Below are 26,012 nucleotides of genomic sequence, written 5' to 3'. Positions count from 1 at the left end.
TCGTTTTCAAGGTTTTTCTCCCCCTGCCCAGCTCCCTTTTATATGCTGCCTTCCTTATTGGAATGTAAGCTAGCGAGGGTAAGGACTCTCTTATTTATAACTTTATTGCTTTGTACAACCAGGCACAAGGCAAACACTTATAAATTACCTTATCTATCTATCTATCTATCTATCTATCTATCTATCTATCTATCAGATCACTTATTTCATTAAGTTTCCCACCTTCTATCCAAATTGAGAGAAAGGATAGAAAGAGCCATTACATGCAGTTTTCATCTCAAAAGTCCATCCCATCCCATAGGTCACCCCAAAATATAGGATCAGAGGCCACATCCATGATGTCTTTCCTTACACATCCATAAAAACATCCATAGATAGACACATATACTTTTCTAGCTTTTCCAATTTAACTCTCGTTAAGTACTTACAGAGGAGCAGTTAGACGGCACAGTGATTGCCTGAAGTCAGAAAGACCTGAGTTCAAATCTTGCCTCCGATACTTACTAGCTGTGTGATCCTAGGCAAGTCATTTAACCCTGTTTGCCTCCATTTCCTCATCTGTGAAATAACTTGGAGATGGAAATAGCAAATCACTCCAGTATCTTTGCCAAGAAAACCTCAAATGGGGTTCGGAAGACCCTACCAAAACACCTGAACAACACCTACTAGACAATCCAAACCAGCAGACATTAAGTGCCTACTATGTGCATGGCATTGGGCTAGGAGCTTGGGATACAGATGGAAAGGTGATCCTCTTTTGTCCTTGGTTGACTGTACGTACATGTGAAACTCTAGGAATATGGCTACCTAGGTAGGAGAAACAGTCCCCTCAACCCCTGGCTTTAGATACGTCTTTTCCCTGCTGTTATCTACATGAGAAAACAGAAAGGATCTAGAGTTGAAAAATCTGAGGAAGCCCAAACCTCAGAGCTATTAGGTAGTTACTAGGCAAGGACGTAATAACCAGGTACAATCTGGCCTTCTGAGGTTGAAGCATAGGGAATGCCACTACCTAGATTATGGTCTCAGACTGAAAAATTCAAACTTCTGGACCAAAAAGTTTGATCCGAAGAAAAGACTAAGCCTGAGGGAATTTGCTAGCAGGGAGAATACTGCTCTGTATCCTAATGAGCTGACTGCCTGGGGCAAAGAATCTCCCGCTGAAGATGACCTGTCTTCTAGCCAAGACTCAGGAAGGAAACAGAAATGCCATTTTATGAAGAAAAGGAAAAAAAGCCAAGAAGGATTTCTTTCCCTGGAGCTTTCTGCTGGTCTTATGGCTGAGGCAAAGTCAGCTGCTTTTCGGACACTGTATGCTACTGTCAATCAGTCAGGCAAGAAGCATTTATTAAGGACTTACTATGTGCCAGGCATTATGCTAACCTCTGGGGATATAAAGGAAGGCAAAAACACATGAATTCGTTACATGGCTACTTTTCTAAAAGAACTATAGAAAAGCCTCTGGCTTTTGAACTGAAACACAAGGAGACAGCCAACTCTTCTCATGAAGAAGAGGTAGCCCTCTAGCCAAAGGCCTCAGCTGAAGTCAGGGCCTGCAAAAAGAGCAAAGTTCTGCCCTTGCATGCCCAATGAGGCCATGCCCAGATGCATCTGGCAGAGACTACCTGTCTAGCAGAGCTGCAGGCAGCTGAGATCATGCACCCAGCAGAGAAGGCCCAGGAGGAACGGTACAATTACATCCCCAGAAGACATCATTTTTCCTGGAGCATCAAACCCATGAGTTGCATATTCTGGCTACATATCTTCTTATGTGTACACCTCTCCATACATATCTTTACATGCTTCTGGATGGTGAATATATTTGGTTTATGGAGCAAAATGTTTTTTTACTTTTCTTACTATGTCTATTCATTAAATATTTTTGCTTGGAACTAATTGTATTTTCTGGCTCACTGATAAAGGAAACATATTAATGTAGGTTAATGAGCCACAGTTTTAGTGAATGAAGATCTATAGAATACCTTCACCCTGAAGTATCCTTCTTTGGGGTACCCAATATATGAGTAGGAGGGTGCTTCTAGGGGCTACATAAAGACAAATAATCTCAAGCACTCAAGGGATTTACATTCCTTGGGCAAGAAACTGTGCTAGGTTTGAGATGGGAAGAAGGGTGTCAGAAAAGAATATGAAAATGAAGAAGACATGGTCCCTGCTCTGAAGGAGTGTACAGTCTACTAGAGAGAGATGCCATGTATTCAGATGACAAAGGAAGATAATAAAAGGTCACATATTACAAGTTCCATGAAACAGGAGCTATGAAAGTGGCTATGGCAGGCAAGAGGAAAAATAGATTCCATTTGTGCTCCATTGGATGGTTAGTTAAGAAAAGGAGGCTTCGTGGAAAGAGTAACCTTAGAGTTAGACCCTGAATAATGGATAAAATTTTAAACCTGAAGATTTCAAGCCTTGGGGACAATCTGAATGAAGGCATAGAGTCAGGAAAGAATATGTATTTTAGGAAGTCAGTTTATTGCAATGGATTTCCATGTTGAGTGCATGAATGAGAATAGTGAGAGAGATGATGATGACACGATAGGTTGGGACAATACTAGGGAGGGCTTTAAATGCTAGGTTAAGGTTTTGAAGCATTATTCATAATTAAAAGGGAACCACTGAAGGTTTCTGTGAACAGGGGCATGATGTAATAAGATATATGTTAACATGATTTTGCAGTTGTGTACAGGATCAATTCAAATGAGGAATGGCTGGAGGCAGGGATGTAGGTTATAAATGTATGTGAATAGTCCAGAAAAGAGGTGACAAAGACCTGGACTAGGTTGGTAGCATTAGGGATGAAGAAAAGGAGAGATGTGGATACAGAATCACTAGTCATTAGGTGGGCTAAAGCTTGTGGAGTGCATGTGTGTTGGGGGTGGGGGTCAGAAGGAACAGGACTCCATCACAGATGATGTACACAAATCTATATGTGGGTGCTTGGACCTATAATTCACTGATGTAGTCATCAGTGTAGTAAGGAGCTTTTCCAATGCAGATCAGCACTCTTTCTACAACTTCTGGTCTTAGAAAGTTGCCTGGGGCAGTGAAAAGTTAAGTGACTTACCCAAGGCTGTACAGCCAATATGTAGAAGAATAGGAATAACGGAACTCTTTGGCCAGCTCTCAGTACCTATGCTGAGATGCCTTTGTGCATCACATCACGTACCCTATGCCCCAGCCAAACAGGACTACCAGTAGGCAAAAATGTAAAGTGAGCATAGAGCTCTGGGTGCTCACTCCTCCAACGTCCAGCTGGGCTTTGTTTCCTGAGACACTCCCTGGTCTACGGTATGTGACGTCAGGACCCTGAGAGTCAGTGAATTAGTAAGCTAAGATACAGATCTATGCCTTTTAAAAGGAATAGGCCAGAGTGAGTTAAGAACTTTAGCTGTTCCCTTTCCTGTGTAACATTGCTCCAAGGATGGGGATAGTCAGCCCTGACTTAGGCAGGCTGATAGGGCTGAGGCTGGAGGCATCAGGGGAGGAGGGGTGGAAAGGGGCTGACCTCTTTGAGGGGGTTAGCCTTGAATAGTGCATTTCCCAAACATGGCCACAAGGTGGCACAGGGACCATACACCTTCCCATTCCTGGAAGAATGATTTCTGGGAATGAGTTCTGCAAAAGTGAGCAAATTCAGTGTTACTAAGATTTCTCCCTCTAGCATCTGAAATACAAAATTAGCCACATACTAGTGCTACTTATTATAACAGTAGTTATTTTGCTTTGAAAACTGGCTTAATTTCCTCCACATTTTGCTCTAAAATGTCCCCAGCCCCATTTTCTCAGGGGGTATTTGAGGGATCTGCTGGTAGATGGTACCTTCCATGCATGACATTCCAAACAGCACCAGACAACTCATTCCCAAATGTCACCTGCTCTCTCCTGATTCTAGACTTTCCAAGGAATGCCCTTCCTCTATACTTCCGCATGATGAATCCTCCCCTTCCCTTCAGTGCTGAAAGTTATCTTTTTTTTTTGAAAATTTTCATTGCACTTTGGCTACCCCCTATACTCCAAACATGCTACATTGTAGCTCAAATTTGTTATGCTTCTTCATTTTTATTTATTTGTTTGTTTGTTTGTTTGTTTGTTGTATGCTCCTCCCCCTCCCCAATCCCAATAGAATATAAATTTCTTGAGAGCAGGATTCATGTAATTTTTTTGTTTTGTATGCACAGCATATATGGTGCTTTGCACATAGTAGGTGATTAATAAATGCTTGTTAGATCAAAACTGAATTCCATCCACCTATTTCAAGCCCTTCAATGTTCTGTGCTCAAATGAATTTGGGCCACTAAAGCATCTTCCATGTTGGAGTGGCTGCTGCACTCTAGCTTCAAGTAGGCCCTGCTGTTTGAGAAGTGCAAGGCTTTTGATGAGGCTTTAGTCTGGGAGGTGCTGGGAAAGAAGTTATCCAAAAGTCCCAAGCAGGACCTGGATGATGCTAAGAGCTTACTCACCTGTGGGCTCTATAGAATTAACAGAGTGCCCCTAAACCTTGGTTTTTATCTAAGATGATTCTGTCTTCAGTAATCCATTTGGGTGCTCCAACTCAATCTTTGTGGAGCACCTGCTTTACTGCTTCAGTACACTGAGGTTCTGGGAGTTACTTTATGAGGGAACTTCCTCCATCAACACAGATTACAAGGAGTCTACAACTTACTAGCTAAGTCGAGGCAATGCCTGAGCCTCAGAGATGTTACATGACTTTCCAAGAGACACACAGCTTGTTGCTGTATTTGTCCTTTGTTCTTGAAGAGGACTATGACATCAAGGGAATGATGACATGACTTGCAGTTGATTTTGATATGAGTGAGGGAGGGTTGCGCAAGGTCACCAGCCTCACTTTCTCTTCCAGAGCCATCAAGATCCAGTGGGCTGATGTTTATCAGGATGAGTGGAGATGGCCCAGGATGCAATGGGAGACCGTGGCCCTTTTAGGCTAAGGCCTTATCAGGACATACAGCTAGGAAATGTCAGAAGAAGGATCTGAAACCAAAGCCTTCTGAGCTTCGTGTCCATCATTCTATCCACCAAACCATACTGTCTCTCAAGTGCAAGGTTCACTTAGGGAAATCTGGCCACACACACACACACATATACATACACACACATATACATGTACGCACATACACATACTTCTTGGTGTGAAATCTCATTCCTTGTCCATATAATTATTTAGAGCTAACAAGGATCTTAGAGATCATCTATTTAATCATGTGACAAGTATTTATTAAACTCCTACTTGTATACCAGGCACTGTGCTAATTGTTAAGGATACAAAGACAAAAATGAAATGACCCTTGCCTTCAATAAACATATTTTATTGGTGGAGGCAACATATACATAGATGTCTAGCTCTTCGTAATATTGGGTTTCTGTGTTTCTAGCAGTATGTGTAGTAGAAGGCAAGAAATTGTCCAGCAAGAGGGAGAGTTATTTCCTCCTGGCTGACCCCAGCCTGTGTGTGGGCAGCACCACACTCATTCCTGGCTCCTCCGTTTAGGAATGAGCTTCTCTTCCTCCATTGAAGCACAGCTTTCTCTTTAGTAAACGTCTTCATTGCACCTCTCTGGGGATAAAGTTTATTTTAAACCTGAGATGATAGTAGTTTGTAACAAAGGGAAATAAATGTGAGGTGTTTGGGACCACCAGCTCAAAAAAAAAACCAACCAAAACATCTCCAAATCCTTTGCAATTACCCAGTCCAAGACTCCTGAATCTTGTTTTATATCTAGGTAACAGTTTGTATTCACTTAGGTTTTCTCTGATTTGGGGAAAACTATCGTAACGGTAAATCAATAAAATCTTTCTTGTTGCTCCAAGCCCCCAACTTTGGCAGGGAATACCTCCCACAATATTAAATTCTATTTGTCTCTCCTTGGATATTCTGGATATATGCTATCCATTTTCTTCTTTCTAGGTTACATTTACCCCAAGGAAAGACACACATGCACACTAACAACACAAAGAATGATTATAATATTTTAGAGAAACTGTCTTTTTTAATGGCAAAAAAAGAAAACAAGAACATATATTGGTAAATCAGACTCATTTCTGCCTAACAATAATACTAATAATGGCTAATATTTATATAGTGTGTACTATGTGCCAGGCACTGTGTTAAGTGCTTGCAATTATTATATCATTCGATCTTCGCAAAGATCCTAGAAGGGAGGTGCTATTATTATCCCCATCTTATAGTTGAGGAAACTGAGGCACCTGGCACTCAATTCTCACCTGTGTCTCCAAGAAGCTGTAGCATGCATAGCAGTAAAAGTGTCTCAGCAGACAGGCTAAACCAGGTTGAAGGCAACTGATCGATCTCAAAGTTAGGGGGTTGTCTATCCCAAGCAAACTGAAGTGAGAAAGCACAAGCTTTATTTTGGGATTAACAAGTCCCATTTCTTCCCTGTAGAGCACCCAATTTAAATCCAATCCTTCTTCCACCCATCAGTTCTTCAGATATTTAAAGACTACTCTGATGTCTATCCACCCCCCGCCATCCTCCACCTCCCCTGCCAAGGCTTCCCAGTTTATAAGATCATAGAATCAATGAATGTGGACTTTTAAAGGACCTTAGAACTCATGAAACTTGCCCTGCTATGAGATGTTTTCCAATCCCCTATCATCTTTAACATCCTCCTCTGGATGCTCTTCAGCTTATCAATGTCCATCCTAAAATGCGTCACCCTTCCAGATGTGGTCTGAGCTTTCAGGACACAGAGGGATTAGCTCCTCTCTTGTCTCTTTGCAATTCATGCCCATTGACCCTATTTCTGTCTTCTAGAGTCAACTTGAGTAAGTTTAATCCTTTCTTCATGGGACAACCATTCAAAATACTTAAAGACAGCTATCATGTCTTACTTAAGTGTACTCATCTCCAGGTTTCACTTCTTCAGATCCTTTAACTGCTCATCATATGGCATGACCTCATCACCTTTGGCCATCCTGGTGACCCTGATCTGGAAACTCTCCACTTATCAATATCCTTAATGGTAAATAATAATAATAATAAAATAAATATAATATAATAAATATATTAATATATAATATAATATAATAAATATATATTTATATATATAATATAATATAATATAATAAATATAAAATAAATAAAATAAAAATAAAATAAAAAAAATAAAATAAAAAATAATAAAATAAAATAATAAAATAATAATCATCACAGCAACAATAGCTATAATATTAGTATTTCTGTAGTACTTCAAGATTTCCAAAGTATTTTACAAATATCATCTATTTTTTCCTCACAACCCTGTCGTCATAATCCCCATTTTACAGATGAGGAAACTAAGGCAAATAATGGTTAAGTGACTTGTCTAGGGTCACACAGCTTGTGTCTGAGGAACTCAGATCTTCTTGACTCCAGGACCCTGCTCTATCCACTATACCACTCTTCCTAAAATGGGATGCCCAGAACTGAACACAAAATTCTGGATGGAATCTAAGGGAAAAGTGCAAAAAGACTATTCATCATGTATCTCTCAATGCAGCCTTTACATGAACTTACTTGGAACCCATGTTATATGGTTAGATTACACTTTAATTGTAGTTCACTAAATTCCCAAGATCCTCTGCATAAAAACCACTGTTCAGTCATGCTTCCCCCATCTTGCACTTGTGACATTGATTTTTTGAATCCAAGAATAAGACATTATATTTAGCCTCATTAAATTTGAGCTTATCTGATTCAGTAGCACGTCACACTCATTTGAGATCTTTGGTTCTGTTATCAATGTCTTAGCTCTCCTTCTCCAGATTTGTGTCCTCTGAACATCTGATAAACTTGCCATCTGTGCCTTATCCAAGCCATGTGATACACAGCATAGGACAAACACAGATCCCCACCAGAGGCCTCCTTCCTCATTGACTCTTGCACCATTAATGACTTCTAAGTATAGTCCTTCCATCAGTTCCAAATCCAACATACTATATTATCATCCAGCTGATACTTTACCTATTTCACAACAGCATGAGAGATTTAGTCAACTTATTTCCTTAAATATAGGTGAGCTATAACTTTGGCACTTCCCCTGGTCTACCCAGTTAGTAACCCCTGTCAAAAAAAGGAAATGTGGTTAGTCAACATGCTCTGAATGAAGCTGTGCAGGCTCTTGGTGATCACCACTTCCTTTTCTAGCTGCTCAGTGAGCGTCACTTTGACAATAATAATGTAATAATAGCTAACGTTTATGTGGTACCTACTATTTACTAAATCCATCATCATCATCATCATCATCATCATCATCATCATCATTTCTATAGCATTTTACATTTTTGTAAATTTACATATTTGATTCTCACAACAACCCTGGGAGGTAGGTGCTATTATTATCCACATTTTATAAATGAGGAAACTGAGGCAAATAGGAGTTAAGGCATTTGTCCAGGGTTACCCAGCTAGTAAGTGCCTGGGGCTGCATTTGAACTTCGGTCTTCCTAACTCCAGGCCCAATACTCTATCCACCACACCATATTCTAGATAATTTTCCTAAGAATCAAAAGCAAATTCACTGGCCTAGAGTTTGCAGACTGTTCTCTTCCCCTATTTTGGAAATCAGGCTAATACTGGTCCTTGCCCAGAGCTATAGGACCTTTCCTATTCTCTGTGATCTTTCACATGTCCTTGGCAGTGGTTCAGCTATCACATCTGGTGGTCCTTTCAGTAGCTGAGCATGTAGTCCACCTGGATCACGTGATCTGAATTGATCAAAGATGACCCTTGCTATATCCCTGCTTACCTTGAGTATCAACGACCTCTTTGAAATATTGTTCTGTACTTTCCAATCCTAAGGTCATTTCCAACTCAGTCTTCTCTCCATTGCCAGTTATCATCAACCCATTCACACCAAGGAACAGCCCTACCTTCTTTATTTATCCCCCTTTCTCCTTTACATACTCAATAGAGTTTTAAAAATGAAAGTTCAGGCTGTTAAAATCTCTACCTCAAATGATTTCATCTTATTGATGTTAGTCCAGAGTTCTAGCTTGTGGAGTTCTTTATGAATCTTAATTTTTTCTGTCAGTTGTGTTAACTATTTCTTCCAGGCATTGATAAACTTGTTAAACAAGAGAGGGCACCAAGAACAGAGCCTAGAGGCACCCTACTGGAAACCTCCCTTCAGGATGACATAGAGCCATGAATCAATGAATGAAAATGTTAGTGTGCAAAGTACATGAACTAAGCATGGTGTAATGGAAAGAGAACTGAACTCAAAGTCAGAAGTCTTGGGTTCAATACATAGATCTTTCATTTACCAGATGCATTTCTGTGGTCCAGTTTCCTCATCTCTAGAATCAAAGGATTGGATAGCTCTGGATCCGCAAATAAAAGACTTAGGCCTGGTCTCTTCTTTTGGTTCTTAACCTCATTCATTATTTGCTTGTATAACTTCTGTAGCATTAATTCCCATGGATGTGCACAAATTACTTGTGTTGGTGTCCATGCATCTGACTATGGAAATTCCCATAGTTGTGTGTTTGCAAGAGTACATGTTGGGAAGTCTGCATGTTTCAGTTAAAATTAATCATCTGCCCAATATAACAATCAGCAAATGAGTCACTTAACCCTCGCGTTGCAAAAGAAATGGAATTCATAGTTTAGATGGCCTCCCCAGGGAGGACAAGTACATCTCTGCTTCTAATCATGTGTTCCTAGGCAAATCATGTACCTTCATTTTTTATCTGTATAATGGGTCTAACAATACTTGCACTACCAACGTTAAGGAGTTGTTGTGTAGAAAGAGCTTTGCAGACCTTAGATTATTTATAAATATGAGTAGTTATCTTTATTATTTTTTAACTGATATTACAGTTTTCAGTTAACTATGCAGAGAAGTAGGCTGAGAAGTGAAGTATCTAGACATGGCCAACTGATTTGTTGATAGTTATGAGACATCATCAGTTCTTAGGATCATAGGGATGGTGTGGTATAGTAAAAGAACACTGGATTTAGAGTTAGGGGACCTGAGTTTGAATCCTGAGTGGGCGACTTGCTTACATGGGCAAGTCACAACCTCTCTGGATCTTAGTTATCTTGTCTGTTAATTATGGGGATTTGTTTGGTTTGTCCCTTCCTGTGAGCCTATGAGACTATTTAGTGCACAGTAACACTAGCCTCAGCATATGGGGACTTGCATATCTCCATCTATAACCAGTGTACTGAGATCCTGAGTGCAGCAATGATCAGAGAGCCTGCAGGTGTGAACATTGCAGTCTGTGGCTGGGCAGATGAGGGAAGGAGAGTATTGTCACTAGCTAAAAAATCCGAGTGATGCGCCAACGCTGACTAATTCAGAGAGATCTAAGTAGAATCCAGGAAACCCAAAGGCTGCACTAGCCAGATAGTGGAGGCAGAGACAAACCTAATTTGGTTAGAAGTCTCTGGTGGAAGGAAGTGGCCACATCAGTGTCTATTTTGTCAGAATAACAATAATAACAGGCAGCTTCCTTCTCAACTTTCACCCCTGGGCTTCACTCTTCCCCTGTCTCAGGTCAACAGTGGATATAAGATGCTTTCATCCCATTTTCAGACTGAAGCACAGGCCTGCAATCTACAGACGGGCAGCAGAAGATGGGAATTTGCTCCCATGGCTTCTCATGAAAGGCATTTTCCAGAAGCAGGGAGCAATGCACATACCCTACTCCAGCAAACAGGCAGAAGAAAGTTTTTAGTCCAATCCACATGTGAACAAGAATTCCTTCTATGACATTCTCAATGAATTCTCATTCCATCACTGCTTGAAGATTGTTCCACTTTTGGGTAGCTCTAAATTGTAGGGAAGTTTTCTCTTATGTCAAGCCTAAATTTGTGAATTTGCAGTTTCTAACATCTGGGGCCAAGTAGAACATCATCCAGGGCGGAGCCCTTCAAAGACAGCTAACATGTCCCCCAATAAGCCTTTTCTTCTCCAGACTCAACCTCCCCAATTCCTTTAATTAATCTTCATCTGGAGTAGACTCATGGTTCCTCACCATGGTTCCTCATCCATTTGGCTATTCTCTGTTTTTGCCTTTTGTGGTATCCCTAGCATTTAACACAGTGCCTGGCATATAGTAAGCATTTAATGAATGTTGACTGACTAAAGTGACCATATATTCTCCAGCTTATCAACGTCCTTCCTAAAGGTGACAACCCAGAATTGAACACTCCAGATGTGGCCCAACCAAGGCAGATGACAGTTGGACTGTCACCATTTTGTCCTGGAAATTATGCTTCTCTAAAACTGTAGGAGGACCCAGAGCATCAATTGTATCAATTGAAGAAATAATTTAAAAATAATTTTCCTACAATTTGCCATAATTTCTCCTCTCCGTACAAATGCACTTTAAATACAAACAATTATGAGCAGATATCAAAATTTTATTTCAAAATAAAAATTCTCATCATTCTCTCTAGTATGGGCAAGGATTCTGCCCTAATTGATGCAGCCTGGTCCTTTGAGCTATTCTTAAATTCTGGTCCTTTTTTGTGCAAACTAAGATTACATTCACTTTGCTGACTGTCATCCCGCACTGTTGACTCATAATAAGTTTGGGGTCCACCAAAGCTCCACATCTTCATCCCAGGAACTCTTATCTCACTGTCCTTCTCCAAGCAACCTCTACTTGTGCAATTGATTTTTTAAAAATTAACTCTATTATATTCATTCCTATTCAATTTAATCTTTATTAGATTAATCTACTTGTTTATTAAATTAGTCTCTATTTCTAAATCTTTTTGTACCCTAACTGTCCTCCACTGTTAGCTATCATTTCCCAATTTCATGTCAATTTCATGTCAAATGAAAATTTAATAAGCATGTATGCCCACAAGCCAGTGTACCTACCTTCAGTGTCATCCTTACCTTGCTCTGTGAATCTAACCCACAACTTTAAAACCCAGATAAAAGCTTACCTGCTAAGGAAGTGATCCCTGGTTTTCCGCTCCTTCATCACGTTTTTACTTTGTGTGTCCCCATTTCGTTTTAGAATTTGGTGACTGACAGTACTTTATTCTTCATTTTTCTATTTCTCTGTAGGTGTTCTTATGTCTGATTTCTCATGTGTGTGTGTATGCGTGTGTGTGTGCATATGAAGGAGGGAGGATTTCATTTCTCCCATCAGACTGATTTCTTTGACAATTTCCTCCTTCCCACAGATTTCTCTCCAGTGCTTAAATGCTGGGTGTTTGGTTGACCTCCCTCCCTCTACAATCGTTCCTGCTCCCTTCCACTAGGAGGCAGTGCTGGCTAAGCCATCCCCTACAAACCAACGCCTCTTGGTATTTAGACTTGGCATTCATTTATTCATTCATTTCACAGCCATAAATACATTTATTCAGTTCATTCAGTGACTCATTCATTAATCCTTTCATACATTCATGTAGTCATCCTATTGAGTATTTTATTCATCTAACAAGTGTTTATCAGTACTTTATACTTTCCCAGTCAGGGGATTAAGTCAAAGGGCCATACTTGAGGACCTACAGGCCTACATGTGGCCTCGAGACTACAGGTTCCCTTAGCTGGTCAATAGGGACTTAAAGATCACTGTCTGAAATATGAGCCCAGCTTTACCTCTCACTTCTTCCCTGTAGTTTAGTAGAAATGATAAAGTGACATTTATATATCATTTTATGTTTTACAAAGTATTTTATACAATTTTCTCATTTGGTATTCATAAAACCCTGTGAAACAAGTAGTGGAAAAGTACAGCTACTACCCCCATTTTACAGATGATGTGATAGGCCCCAGGAACCTGAATGACTTATTCATAATCACAAAGATAGTAAATGGCAAAGTCAGAGCTTGAACTTAGTTTTCCCAAATACAAAGTTTTCTCTACTTCACCATACAGACAAACATTATCTGAAAAATCTATGTTATTTAGGGAATTCAAACTACTTGGTATATGTAATCTAAGATTGGGTAGCCAGATGGTGGGGTGTACATTTCTCCAGGCCTGGAGCCAGGAAGATCTGAGTTCAAATTTAACCTCAGGCATGAGTGTGACCCTGGACAAGTCACTTAACCCTGTATGCCTCAGTTTCCTTATCTCTAAAATGAGCTGGAGAAGGAAATGGCAAACTCCTCCACTGTCTCTTCCAAGAAAACCAGTCATGAAGAGTTGGGCATAACTTTAAAAAACTACCACAAGAACGTTCTGAGCTCTTATTGGTCTGATCAGTCACAGTCAGACACACTGAAACTTGACTCTAACATAGTGATGTCCTTTTGGACCTCTTCGAGAAGGAAAGGCAACAACCAACCGATATAACAAGAAATCTAGAATTGTCGGACAAGTCACTTCCGCCCCTGGGCCTTGGGTCACAGGCTCTCTGCTTTTCTAAAAATCTCTGATTATCTATCTGATTAACATATATGTGAGTATAGACCCCAAATAGGGAAAATGACTCACATTTGGGGGAAAGTCCAGGAAACTTTACCTCTTTAAGTGAAAGCAATGAGAGTCAAGGCTAACACAGTGTGAGATGACTGGCTTTGATAGACTTAGCCCTTCTCAGCAATGCAAGGACCTAAAACAATTCCAAAGGACTCATGATGTTAAATGCCATCCATATCCAGAGAAAGAACTATGGAGTCTGAATGCAGAGCAAAGTAGACTATTTTCTTTTTTGTTTTATTTTGGGGGGTTTTCCTAATGGTTTCTCCCATCTGTTCTAATTCTTCTATACAACATGACTAATATGAAAATAGGTTTCATAGGAAAGTATATACAGAAACTTTATCAGACTGCATGCCATCTTGGGGAGGAGGAAGGGAAGGGGGGGGAATTTAAAGCTTATGGAGGTGAATGTTGAAAACTACAAATAAATAAATTAACTTAAATAAAAAGTCAAGGCTAAGAGAAAAGCAAGGAACAGAAGTGACTACCTTAGGAGTCATTGTGTTGGCTCCTCTAAGAGTCCATGTTTCCAAGTTTTGGGGTGAGTGATCAAGAAATATTAAAAAAGAAAACATAGAGAGTAAGATTTTGTGGGTGTTTCTCCAACAGCAAACAGGAGAGAGGATGGCCCAGTAACAAACTATCAGTGCCAGTGGATTTGTTTGGAGATAACAATGTGCTGGTAAATGTTTAACCAACAATTCTCCTAAAAAGAAATGTACACAAGACACACTTTTAGGTTTAATATGCATTATTAACATTTTCTCCATCACTCTCTTAAATCTAGAGAATCTACAAAACAATCAAACCCTGATTTTGAGAGCTGCCATTTCTGAGGTATAAATGCTCACCCTGGAAGTTTAACATCTTACCATCTTAATTCCAGCCGACTCCTAAATGGAGAGCTCTCCCCAAAGTGGAGGAAGGACATTTATCAAATTGCTACTGATCTCTCTCTCTCTCTCTCTCTCTCTCTCTCTTTTTAGCTACAACCATCTGGAGATGAATAAAGAGGAAATTGAGAAACAGGTAAATAAGTGGTTGGCACCGTTTAGTGAAAGGAAGGGATACAGATATGATCAAAAGGTCTGGAACTAAAAGGAATTTTAGAGATCACTTTCTCCATTCCTCTCATTTTACAGACAATCCTTGGAGAAGGGAAGTGACACATCCAATATCATGTCCCACTTAGGAGGCAGTGTGGTACAGAGGGAAAAATGCTGAAGCTGGAGTAAGAGGATTTGGTTCAAATTTTGCCTCTGCTACTTGGTATGTGTTTTTATGAAAAACAAAAACCTTTCTGGGCCTCAGTTTCCTCATCTGTAAAACAAAAATATTGGGCTAGTTGGCCTCAGAGGTCTCTTCTAGCTATCAGTCTGTGATCCAGAGACAGAATATACCCTGGAAGAGGGGGAAAAGAAGGTGAAAAGGAGATTATAGGTCCACAGAGTATAGAATGTTAGAGGTATCTAGCCCAGAAGGAGTCTCAGAGATAGACCAGCCAGTCCAATCCCTTATTTTGTAGGAGAGGATACTGCAACTCAGAAAGGAGCAGATAATAGAATCATTAGCAAATTCAGGGCAGGGCCAGGGCTACTACTCAGGTGACCTGATTCCCAGTCCAATGGTATCTTCCCAGGCCATTCATTTAGAGTAAGAACTGGAAGGGAGAGAAACTCCATTATCCATGTAAAACATTAGAGCAAGAAGGTCTCAGTGAACTGTTCAGCCATCTGAAAAAGCAAAAGGTAGATGGGAGAAACTGAATCTGCTTGGTCCCAAGGGGAAGATTTAGGCTCAATCCCTAGGCAAAGTTCAGTCTGATACAGATAAAAACTTCCTGACAATTAGAGCTCCCCAATAGCACTTGGGTTTCTTTTGGAAAAGTAGGTTCCATCTCACTGAAGGTCTTTGAGCAATGCACTATATTTTATTTTATTTGTCTTCAAGTGAAAATTTTTGTATTCTATCTTTTTCTAATTACATGTAAAAGTAATTTTAATATTTGGATTTTTTGCATTTTGAGTTCCAAATTCCGTCTGTGCCTCCCCTCTCTCCCCTTGAGAAGGCAAGCAATTTGATATAAATTATATATGCACAGTCATGCAAAACATATTTTCATATTGGTAATGTTGCAAAAGAGAACACATACACGAAAAAAGAAAAAAAAGAAAAATTTTTTTAAAAATATGATTTGATCCACATTCACACTCTGTCAGTTCTTTCTTTGGAGGTGGATAGTATTCTTCATCATAAGCTCTTCAGCGTTATCTTAGATCATTGTGTTTCTGAGAATGGCTAAGTCATTCACAGTTGATTGTCCTACAATACTGCTATTACTGTATACACTTCTGTAGCACCAATGGGATACCCACAGCAGCCGCTATGGATACGCAGGCGTATTTCCAGGGTAAATTCGCAAAATATAAACTCTTTTCCTCAAAGATGAAACCAAAATATTTATTAACATACCAGAAAGCCAATTCCACCTTGGTAACAAGGAAGTTTGTACCCATTACCAACGGAGGGAGGACTAGCATCCCCAAACCTTCCCTCCGTCAGGCCTCCCCACAAACAAGCTCCCTTAGGCAAAATGCCCCTCTCTCACCCAGGCTAGCTGCACTGCTCTGCTCTGCTCTGCCTGCTGCCTCTGTCTCAGCTCCACCTCACTCTCTCCAGTCCTGCTGCACCTGCTCTACCCCTTCAGCAAACTCCTTCCACCAAGGGCTTCGTGTGACTCAAGCTATGGCCTGGGTCAAAGCTCAAAGCCTAAAGCCAAAGTGAGAATACAGCAGAATCGAATATTCCGTGACTCTTTTTAACAGCTCTAGAAAGGCTGAACTGTCAGTATAAAGAGAATGAAACAATTATGAAACAATACAAGGAGAATGAAAAAAAATTGACCTTGCATATTAGGCAATTAGAGATGGAAACAAATAAACTTTATATCTTTCAGGCCTGTTCCATGATAACAGAAGAACTATTAATGGATTTTATAATTATACAAATGAAAAGGGAAATGCTAATGGAGGTGGGGGCTAATAGGTTTCAGGTAGGAAGTAAGATTCTACACTAGTGATTTCTCTAGAGACTGTATGGAGCCCTGTCAAAATTAGAGCTTTAAGGGAAGAAAACAGAAGTAGGAGTGATCGTTAGTTAAAATTAGAGCAGGTAGAGTGAAGGAAACGTTTTATTAAGCACTTACTACGTCTCAGGCTCAGCTAAATGCTGGGGTTACAAATACAAGTTTAAAAAAAAAAAAGAAGATAGTCCCTGCCCTCATAGAGCTTATTTTTTTACGGGAGAAGACAACACCAGAAAGCTGAAAAGATGAGAGGAGTCAGTCTCATTTCCCAGAGCAGGGAAATGGATTTTCAGTCTAGAAAGTCAGAAACAGGGCTAGGAGGGAAATGAAGGCAGGCTAGCCTGGGCCTCTCCACAAAATAGAAGCTCTAAGAGAAATTAATCTCATAGCATGGAGAATCAACCTTTCAGAGAGTATTCCAAGGTGAACAGGTTGCAGAAGTAATTAGCTAGTGCAAGAGAAAGTGGCACCAGGTGCCAAGGAAAGTTCCAAGATGAGTCAGCATTAGGAAAAGCAGGAAAAAATAACTTTAGAAAAAAAACTTTAGAAAAATATCTTTCTAAAGTCCAGAAAGTAAGAAGAAAGCCTTAGGCTTACCCTTTTTCTGACTCTCAGAATACTGCTTCTCAGAGAATGCCTTCGTCTTTGAGGGAGTCAGAGTATAGACTGGCTTTTAATATCAAGGAACCTGGACTGGCAGCAAGTGAAATGTTAAAAGCAAGCCAATGATTCATTAGAATAATGGCTAATGAACTTTGAATATTTGTGAACTGCAGAGTTTTGTCTTCTGGGAAAGCTTATAAATAATTAGCTCTTGTAGAGTTGGTTGAATCAATCAAAGGCCCAAATGGAGATTACCTCTGTCCTTTTTCATGTGGATAAAATGAGGAATTCTGTATATGTAGACTCATAAAGATGACTTTCTTCTATAGTGACTTCCCCCAGGGCAAGACAGAAAGAGATGGGGTGATGTTTCTAAAAGAGATGGATTTAGTGAACTAGATACACACACACACACAGACACACACACACACAGAGACACACACACACAGACACACACCCTCTACTCCTTATGACCAATCTATTTTAGGTTTAATTAGAACCTACATTTTTGGGTGGAGTCCCACCTAAACGGTGTCAGGCTTTAGTTATAGTTCTTTCCCACTAAACCATCATAGAGGCCTAGGCAAAGGAAATGTTGATGTTTTAGTGAGAAATTTTGGGGGATGGGGGGCACTGCCAGCAGCTATCTGGGTAAATGTGGCTGTCTGTATAAACAGGTATTCTGGGATGGATGGGAGGGAGGCATGATATCTGACTCCATGTTACATGGGTGGAGAGTGATAATACTTTTTCCAATAAGGAATCATAAGTATATCTTTTGAAACACAGAGTAGACAAGAAGATAACTGATGGGAGGGAAAGGAAGACGATGGAATTTTATCAGAACATCCAGGCCCAAGGACTGGTTCCTTCTGTCTGGCCAAAATGGATAATATCCCTGAAAGTTTCTATTCCATTGAGTCATTCCCTCACCCTACTTGATTATTAGGAACTACTCAAGTCACTGCATTACTATTGAGACACAGTTGAAATGAGTCTCCCTGTGGCAAAGGCTGAGTTTTCCTCCAGGCTTGGGCTATCTTAACTGAAAGATCTTGGGGTCCTCCTACTATGTATCTCTTTCATTCTATGCTAAAAGGCATGAAATACTATGAGGAAAGATCACTGAACTTGGAGTCAGATATCAGAAGGGCTAGATTGAAATTGAAATTCTGACAGTTCTTAGCTCTATGATAGCTAGTTAGAGAACCAATTCAAGACACAGTTAAGGAAGCAAAGACATATACTCTATAGAAGGGCTTCTTAACCTTGGGTCTACACACCACCAAACATTGTGTGTGGATAGATTTCAAAGAGTCCAAGAACCTGAATGAGAAAAATAATTATATCTTTATTTTAATATAACTGGTTTCCTTTGTAATTCAATATATTTTATTTTATGCAGTTAAAAACATTTTGAGAGGAGATCCTTAGGTTTTTGCATAATGCCAAAGGAGTTCATGATACAAAAGAAGATTGCTCTAGACAGACATGGACACAGAGAGTAAATCAAAGAAATAGGTCTAAGGAATGGGACTTCTGGCAACAGAAAAGAGAGGCAACTATGTTCTCAAGAAAGAGCTAGACCTGGAATCCAGAGCCAGGCTGCCCAGAGGAGCAGATCTTGAAAGCCAAGCTGAGTACCCACCCAGCAAAGTTATATTGTTCGCTGGGGGGTGGGGGGGAGGATGTTTAGAGAGGATTTCCTAAGGAGAAATTATTTCCATTCCTCGAAGTACCAGAGAAGTGGATAAGCTTGGTCACATGAATTTCCTACGTATGTGGCTTACCACTATTGTACTCTAAATCTGGGCTCCTCTTCTCTCATGTGTTGTGCTGTATTTTAGGAGAATGTACCCAAGTTCATAAAGGGAATGATTTATAGTTACTATTTTAACTATGCAATCTTAGTAAATACCTTTACTAAGAGCTAATTAAGTGAGGACTGCTAAGGGAAAGAATACTGGCAGGGGCTTGTGAGCTATTGTAATAGAAGTACAGACCCACAGGATACCCCAGAACCTGAGGTAGCAACTGGCCTCAAAGAACTAAATCCATGAATAAGGGTTCAGATTGAGGGAGGTGCCCCAAAAGGGTATTGCAAATATATACACACATTTATCCACACATATTAACAATTGAAGCCTTCTTCCCTACCCCTACCTTCCCTTCCCTGTAGAATCTGCCAGCATTAAGGTGTAGAATCCCAAGGGCGAATATTGTGGTCAGGTCATCATTGTCATCTGGGAGAATAGTCTAAGGCTATCCTGCTTGCAATAGTCAATCAATTTAGAGACTGAAGTATCTTGGAGGACTCATACTCACATTAAATACTAATGTAATTTTATTTGGTTCTCCATTTTTTGTTTTATTTGATATTTTGATATTTTGTTGATATCCCTAAACTTAACCCAGAAAGTTTTCCCCAATCTCACCAATTAAAATTTTGCAGATATTATTCATGTCCAAAGAGTACCAAAGCACCTGGGATCATGAACACTTCTATTCAACTAGGTAGCACAGCGATAGAATCTGAGGCCTGGAGTATAGAAGACTAAAATTCAAATCCTGCTTCAGATACTTGCAAGCTTTATGACCATATCTACCTTGGGTTCTTCAACCATGAGATTGAGATAATAATGGTACCTACCTCTCAGGATTGTTGTAAGGATCAAATGAGATATTTGTAAAGCACTTAGCACAGTGCCCAGCACATAGTAGGTGCTTAATAAATGCTTGATACTGTACTGATGGTTAAGTTCTTCAATTTGAAAAGGTTATAAGCCAAGACCAAAGTGGAAGGAGTGCTGGTGCATGATTTTCTGTTTGCAGATGATTGCGCACTCAATGCAGCCTCTGAAGCTGAGATGCAACAAAGTATGGATCAATTGTCTGCTGCCTGTGCTAATTTTGGCCTAATAATTAACACCAGGAAAACACAAGTGCTCCATCAGCCACCACCACACCATCCATACATGGAACCATCAGTTACAACAAATGGAGAAGTTTTGAATGTTGTGGATAAGTTCACTTACCTTGGTAGCGTACTTTCCAGGGATGTACACATTGACAATGAGGTTGATGCACACATTGCCAGAGCTAGCTCAGTGTTTGGGAGGCTCTGAAGAAAGGTTGGGAGAGAAGATGTATTAGACTGACTACCAAACTGAAGGTCTACAGAGCCGTTGTGCTGACCCCATTGTTGTATGCTTGTGAAACATGGACAGTCTACCAGAGCCATGCTAGGAAACTGAATCGCTTCCACTTGAACTGTCTTAGGAAGATTCTGAGGATCACCTGGCAGGATAAGGTACCAGCCAGACACTGAAGTCCTTGCTTGAGCTGAACTGCCAAGTATTTAAACTATACTTTGAGAGTGCAGTTCCAATGGGCTGGCCATGTTGTTCAAATGCAAAATGTACACTTATGAAAAAGACTATTTAATGGAGAACTTGCATGGGGCAGGCAATCACATGGTGGCCAGAAGAAATAACACAAGGACACTCTCAAGGTCTCTGTTAGAAACTTTGGATTTGACTGTGCCACATGGGAAACACTGGCACAAGACCACTCAGCATGGTGTGCCCACATAAGAAAGGTGCTGTGCTCTTTGAGCAAAGCAGAATTGAGACAGCACAAAGTAAACATAGGATGTGCAAATTTGGAATATCCACCCCAAATATTTATATGGACTATCTGTTCCCAACCTGTGGTAGAGCATTCCGAGCTTGTATTGGTCTGATCAGCCACAGTCAGACACACTGAAATTTCACTTTACAATGGTGACGTCATTTTAGTCCTCTTCGAAGACAAAGAACAACAACCAACCAGATACCTTCCTTTCTCCTTAGTCAACTGACTAAACTAGAGAACATTACGATCCCATGATTCTCAGTCTCTGCAATTATAATACTTAGAATTAGGGTTAGTCCCAAAGCATAGTTTTAGCACCAGAGCCCATAGATGAAAACTTGTCACCATTAATCACCACCTTCACCCTTCAGCCCCAAAAAGGTCAGGGAACATTCCTGGCATATATGAGAGAGAAGACTTTTCCTATACAAGAAAGTATACAAAAGGACTATACAAAAAAGTCTTCTTAGGAGCTGCTACCCTCCACCACACAAGTCTAGGGTTGTTGTCATCCCTCTGAGGGACCACAGTAGCCCCATCCCATTTTCTATCCTCTGAGAACGCTGTCCATCACAAAGAATCGTCTTTAATAAATCTCATTTTGGACAAGTCATGTGCATGGGTTTTCTTCTCCCTCCTCTAGTGTCAAAATTGAATTACCATGTAATCATTCTTTTGGAGACTCCATTGTTGCCAAATGTGGGAATTGGAATGGGTGAGAGAAACTGATCAAGCCTCTTTCTCATTATAAAGCTCAATAACTCATATAGAGAGCCCTCATTCAGATTGTTATGATGAGTGGTCCTAACTCACGTGGTCAGACTCCCAGTATGTGTCACAAGTAGAACTTGAACCCCTATCTCTCTGGATTCTCTGAAACTTTCCTTTGTGGGCCTATTCCAGGCCTTCTCAGCCTGGAATAGCCTCCTGCCATGCTGGTCCTCTTCTCCCATTGATGAGTTCCTTCCAGGATATCCACGTTGGATATGGGTCCTGGCCAGTCATGCCTCATTTCCCTCCCAGCTACGCTGCTTTTTCTCTGGACTTGGACTCCATGCCCCCGATTTTCTCTTCTTTCTCAAACATACTCTTTTCAGCCCTTCCACAATTAGAATATAAACTTATTGAGGACAGAGATTCTCTGTCTTTTTGCTTGTTTTTATATCTCCAGTGCTTAGCATAGTGCCCAGCCCATGGCACTCTCTTAATAAATGCTTGTTGCCTTGCATCACCTCCAAGACCAGCACTCTGACTCTCTATGTAAATATTAGATGCTACGATTAATTTTTCTGGACTTTCCCTTTTGACTTAATTCAGTCACCATTTGCACAGTCTATGTAAACAAGCATTTGAGTCAAGTCACCTGTGTAATTGGGAAATTCTGGGCCAAGAGACTGGCGGGAAGCTAGACAATAGGCAAAAAAGAATGGCTAAGGACCCGGCGGTCCCTGGGAAGGAAATGAAAGGGAATAAAGTTCGTGTGCTGCGGTGGGAAGGAGCCAGAAGCCTTGGGTATTTATCTGAGCTCTCACCCTGATTGTGTGGCCTGAAGCTGGATAGTTGATTTTTCTGGACTTCTTTATTTATTTTTTAAAAGGAGGATATTTGACCCTGAGATCCCTTTTGGTTTTGAAAATTATGTAATTTGGGTGACATAATGGAAATCCCAGCTCTGTTATGATTCATGTGGCCATAGGCAACTCAGTTCACCATTTTAGGCCTCACTTTCCTCATCTATAAAAGAAGGGGGTTGGGATCTCTAAATTCCATTCCAGCTAATTGTAGGACAGGTTTCTCATAATCAAGAGAAAGGACTGGGCTGGGAACAGATTGGTTTCAGGTGAATGAACAAAGGTATTCAGGAGTTGGTAGAACAGGACAGACTGGGCCAACCAGGAGCTGGAGACCAGACAAATCTGCTCCCAAGAGAGAGATAATTTGGGAAAGTCCCAGACACTAGGAGGAGGTGGGCCAGTGGGTGGGAGATGCCAGAGGAAGTACTCTAAGCAGTAAACAATAGGCAGAGAACTAGGTAGCACTAGGGCATCAGCGTCCTGCAATAGATTTCAGGGAAGTCTGGCAACAGGAACTAGTGAGAGTTCTTGGCAAGGGCTAAGCAGTCAGTCAGCTGGTCAGTGGGTCAATAGTCATCTATTAAGTGCCAGCCACTGAGCTAAACTCTGCAGATATCAAGAAAGACAAAAACATGGTCCCTGCCCTCAAGGAGCTCACTTTCTAAGGGGGAAATAACAAGCAACAGCTATGTACATACTAGATATATGCAGAGTAGAAGAAGCCTGAGCACTAAGGGGGACAGGAGAAGGTCTCTGAGAGAAGGCAGGATTTGAGCTGAGTCTTGAAGGAAGTCAGAGAAGCCAGGAGGTACAGCTGAGGAGGGAAAGCATTCCAGGCAAGACACAACCAGTGAAAAGGTATGGAGTTGGGAGATATGTGCCAAGAAAAGCAAAAAGGTTAGTTGCTAGATCTTAGTGTGTGGAGGGGAGAATAATGTTGGAAGCTGAAAAAGTAGAGAGGGCAAGATTGTGGGGGGCTTGAAAAGTCCAGGACAAAAATTTACATTTGGTCCTAGAAGTCATCAGGAGCCTCTGGAGTTTATTAGTGGAGGGGTAAAACGGTAGACCAGTGCCTTAGGAAGACTGAGCGCACCAGGGCAGTCCAGAAGTAAGGAGCAGGAATCTAGCTACCTAGAGCATGACTTGGGAACAAGTCTCTAGTCCTTAGGAAGCCACTAAAAGAAAGAGAACAACCCATGCATCGCATAAATGCCTACTACTCCAAAGCGCTGTGCTCAGCTCTCAGAGAGGGGCAGTGTTTTGATAAAATGAAGATAGAATAATATTTTCAAAAGATATTTTATTTTTGCCCAATTACATATTAAACAATGTTTTATATTTGCTTTTTTTTTTTTTCAAAATTTTGAGCTCCAAATTCTATCCCTTCCCCCCTCCCTCCCCTCCTGGATATGGTAAACAATTCAATATAGGTTATACATGTAAAACATAAAATAATATATTTGGGAATTTGAGAATTTTGATAAAATTCTCAAAGGGGTCAACTAGAATTTAGATTGCTGATGCCAAGGACACTGAGAAGTTAAGTGGATACTAAGAGCAGGGTAGAGGAGGGTACCTGGGCTTTTTCCAGAGCTCCAATATGGGGGGGGTGGATTGGGGGAATGGAAGAGATTCATTCTCACAGTGGTTTTCTGAGCTCTTCTTTCCTATTCTCTGAATGGCACATTTCCAGCTTCCCCAACTCCCTTGCCCAGTTCCTGAATGCCACCTGCACAGTCATGCATTGGTGGCCTCTGCTTGCCCTTGGTGATTTCTTCCCCATTTACTATCTCCATCCCCTGCCCCCAACTCCCATGCCTGAGGATTGGGGATTCAGATACACAAGTCAGATAGCCCATCCTCTCCCCTGTAGCAACTACATTCAGTCTAGGTGGTTTGGTCTATGCCTCCCAGACCTTAGCCTAAAAAGGCCAGGATCTCCTCTGCTAAGAGGATCTTCCTGGGAGATGCCTGGCCAGCATTCATTGCCTTCATTCTGCAATCCATCCTCCAAATTCTTCTCTACTCTATACCTGGCTGAGAGGAAGGAAGGAGGACCAGAAGGCAGAGGAAAGCAGGCTGGGAGGGAAGGAATCAATTTAGGTTAATTTAGCTAGTTTATAACATTGATTGTAGGTATTTCTGGGTACTGGAGGAGGAGTGGGAGGGAAAAAAAACCTGGGGAGGGAGAAAACCAAAGGAGAAAGTAAACAGTCTTCAGCCAACAAGTATTTATTAAGTGCCTACTATAAGCACCAGGTAGACAAAGACAAAAAAAGTGCCTGTTGTCAACAAATTTACGGTCAAATGGGAAAGACAACATATAAATATCTAGGTGCATACAAGATATATACACAATATACAAAAGCAATCTGAGATAGGAAGGCGTTAGTAACTGGAAGGACCTTACCAAGCCACCACTTGGCTTCCCTGGCTTCCTTCAACACCCAGCTCAAATTCTGCCTTCAGCAAGAGGCCTTTCTTTGGTTATCCTCCACCCCAGAGGTCAAAAGGTCACCTCTGAAGGTCGTTTTTTGTTCCTCCAGGCATCAATGCTACACAAGTTATAGACCCCTCTCTGGAATTCCAGTATGTCCCAATACCCTTCTTATCTATCAAAACTCACATGATAGGAGTCTCCAATCCCTTTACCTAAAAGCAGGTCAAGAGCTGAGGCTCTCTAATTGAGCAACATGACTTTCAGAACATTGTCTCTCACTAAATGCTGTAAGTGAAGGAGTCACCAAGATTCCCCAAGAGCCCTGAAGACGAGTTGAAGAGATTGGCAGTAGCTGACTCAGCCTTTTTGGAAGATACTTCCACAGTTCTGACTACTTGAAAAGAGCTCCTCCTAACCACATAGTAGCAGACAGAACCTGTTACAGAATGTCCACACTTGTTGCACAATCTCTCCAAAGCAGCTCCATTCCATGATATCACAACTGTCCTGGAAGCAGCCTCCTCAGCCTCTCCAAGTGGGAAAGTTGTACTAGCCAAGTAAGGTGATTCAGTCTGTGCATGTGCCAGTATCCTGCGACACTTTTGCTTTCAGCTTTTAGCTGTGCCTGGCACATGGTCAGCACTTAATAACTGCTTTCTGGTTCCCTCCCTCTTTTTCTCCCTCTCTCTCCCCATTTTCTTTCACTTGGTCTCACTTTCTGAGTTCTACCTGTGGTAGGCTCTGCTGACCAAAGGAAAGAATTTCAGGTGGAGGCTGAGTGGTATACTAGTAAATGTTTAACAACCAGCTCTCTGAAGAAGAAAAAAGTATTCGACATACTTTTAAACATAATCTGCAATAACTTTTTTCCACCACTTCCTTAAGCCCAGACAATCAATAATACAATAAACCACGTCTTGATTTGTAGTGTTTTCCAATTTCTGAAGTATCAGTGCTCACACTGAATAATTAACAATCAGCTCTCAAGAGCTGGTTCAGGCTGATTCTAGCATGCTCTTGCCTGTTTGTAAACTCAAGTGGAAACTTTTAAAGAAGAAGACAGAATTGGGGAGGTGTAGTTTGGATTAGTGTCCTAATATCAAGTTTTGGAGACAATGGACATCGGTGAGACCTTAGGGTGCTTGTTCACAGCTTGCTCGCTCTTTCTCTCTTCCTCTCTCTCTCCTTCTCTCTCTCTCTCTCTCTCTCTCTCTCTCTCTCTCTCTCTCTCTCTCTCTCTCTCTCTCTCTCT

The 26,012-nt window shown here is 40.9% G+C and overlaps 1 long non-coding RNA gene across 1 annotated transcript; it reads right to left on the bottom strand.

Annotated features, from left to right (window-relative positions):
- Positions 1-5,331: 5,331 nt before the first annotated feature.
- On the bottom strand, positions 5,332-17,193 carry LOC140520675 (uncharacterized). Its single transcript, XR_011972608.1, has 4 exons — positions 17,108-17,193; positions 6,886-7,009; positions 6,259-6,376; positions 5,332-5,590 (listed from the first exon to the last, which is right to left on the bottom strand). It is a non-coding gene; the product is annotated as an uncharacterized lncRNA (long non-coding RNA).
- Positions 17,194-26,012: the final 8,819 nt, after the last annotated feature.

The sequence above is a fragment of the Notamacropus eugenii genome, chromosome 1 (assembly GCF_028372415.1).
Source record: "Notamacropus eugenii isolate mMacEug1 chromosome 1, mMacEug1.pri_v2, whole genome shotgun sequence".
In the NCBI taxonomy this organism is placed as follows: domain Eukaryota; kingdom Metazoa; phylum Chordata; class Mammalia; order Diprotodontia; family Macropodidae; genus Notamacropus; species Notamacropus eugenii.
Note: the sequence above shows the minus strand (reverse complement) of the source record. Positions and strands in the feature narration are given on the sequence as shown.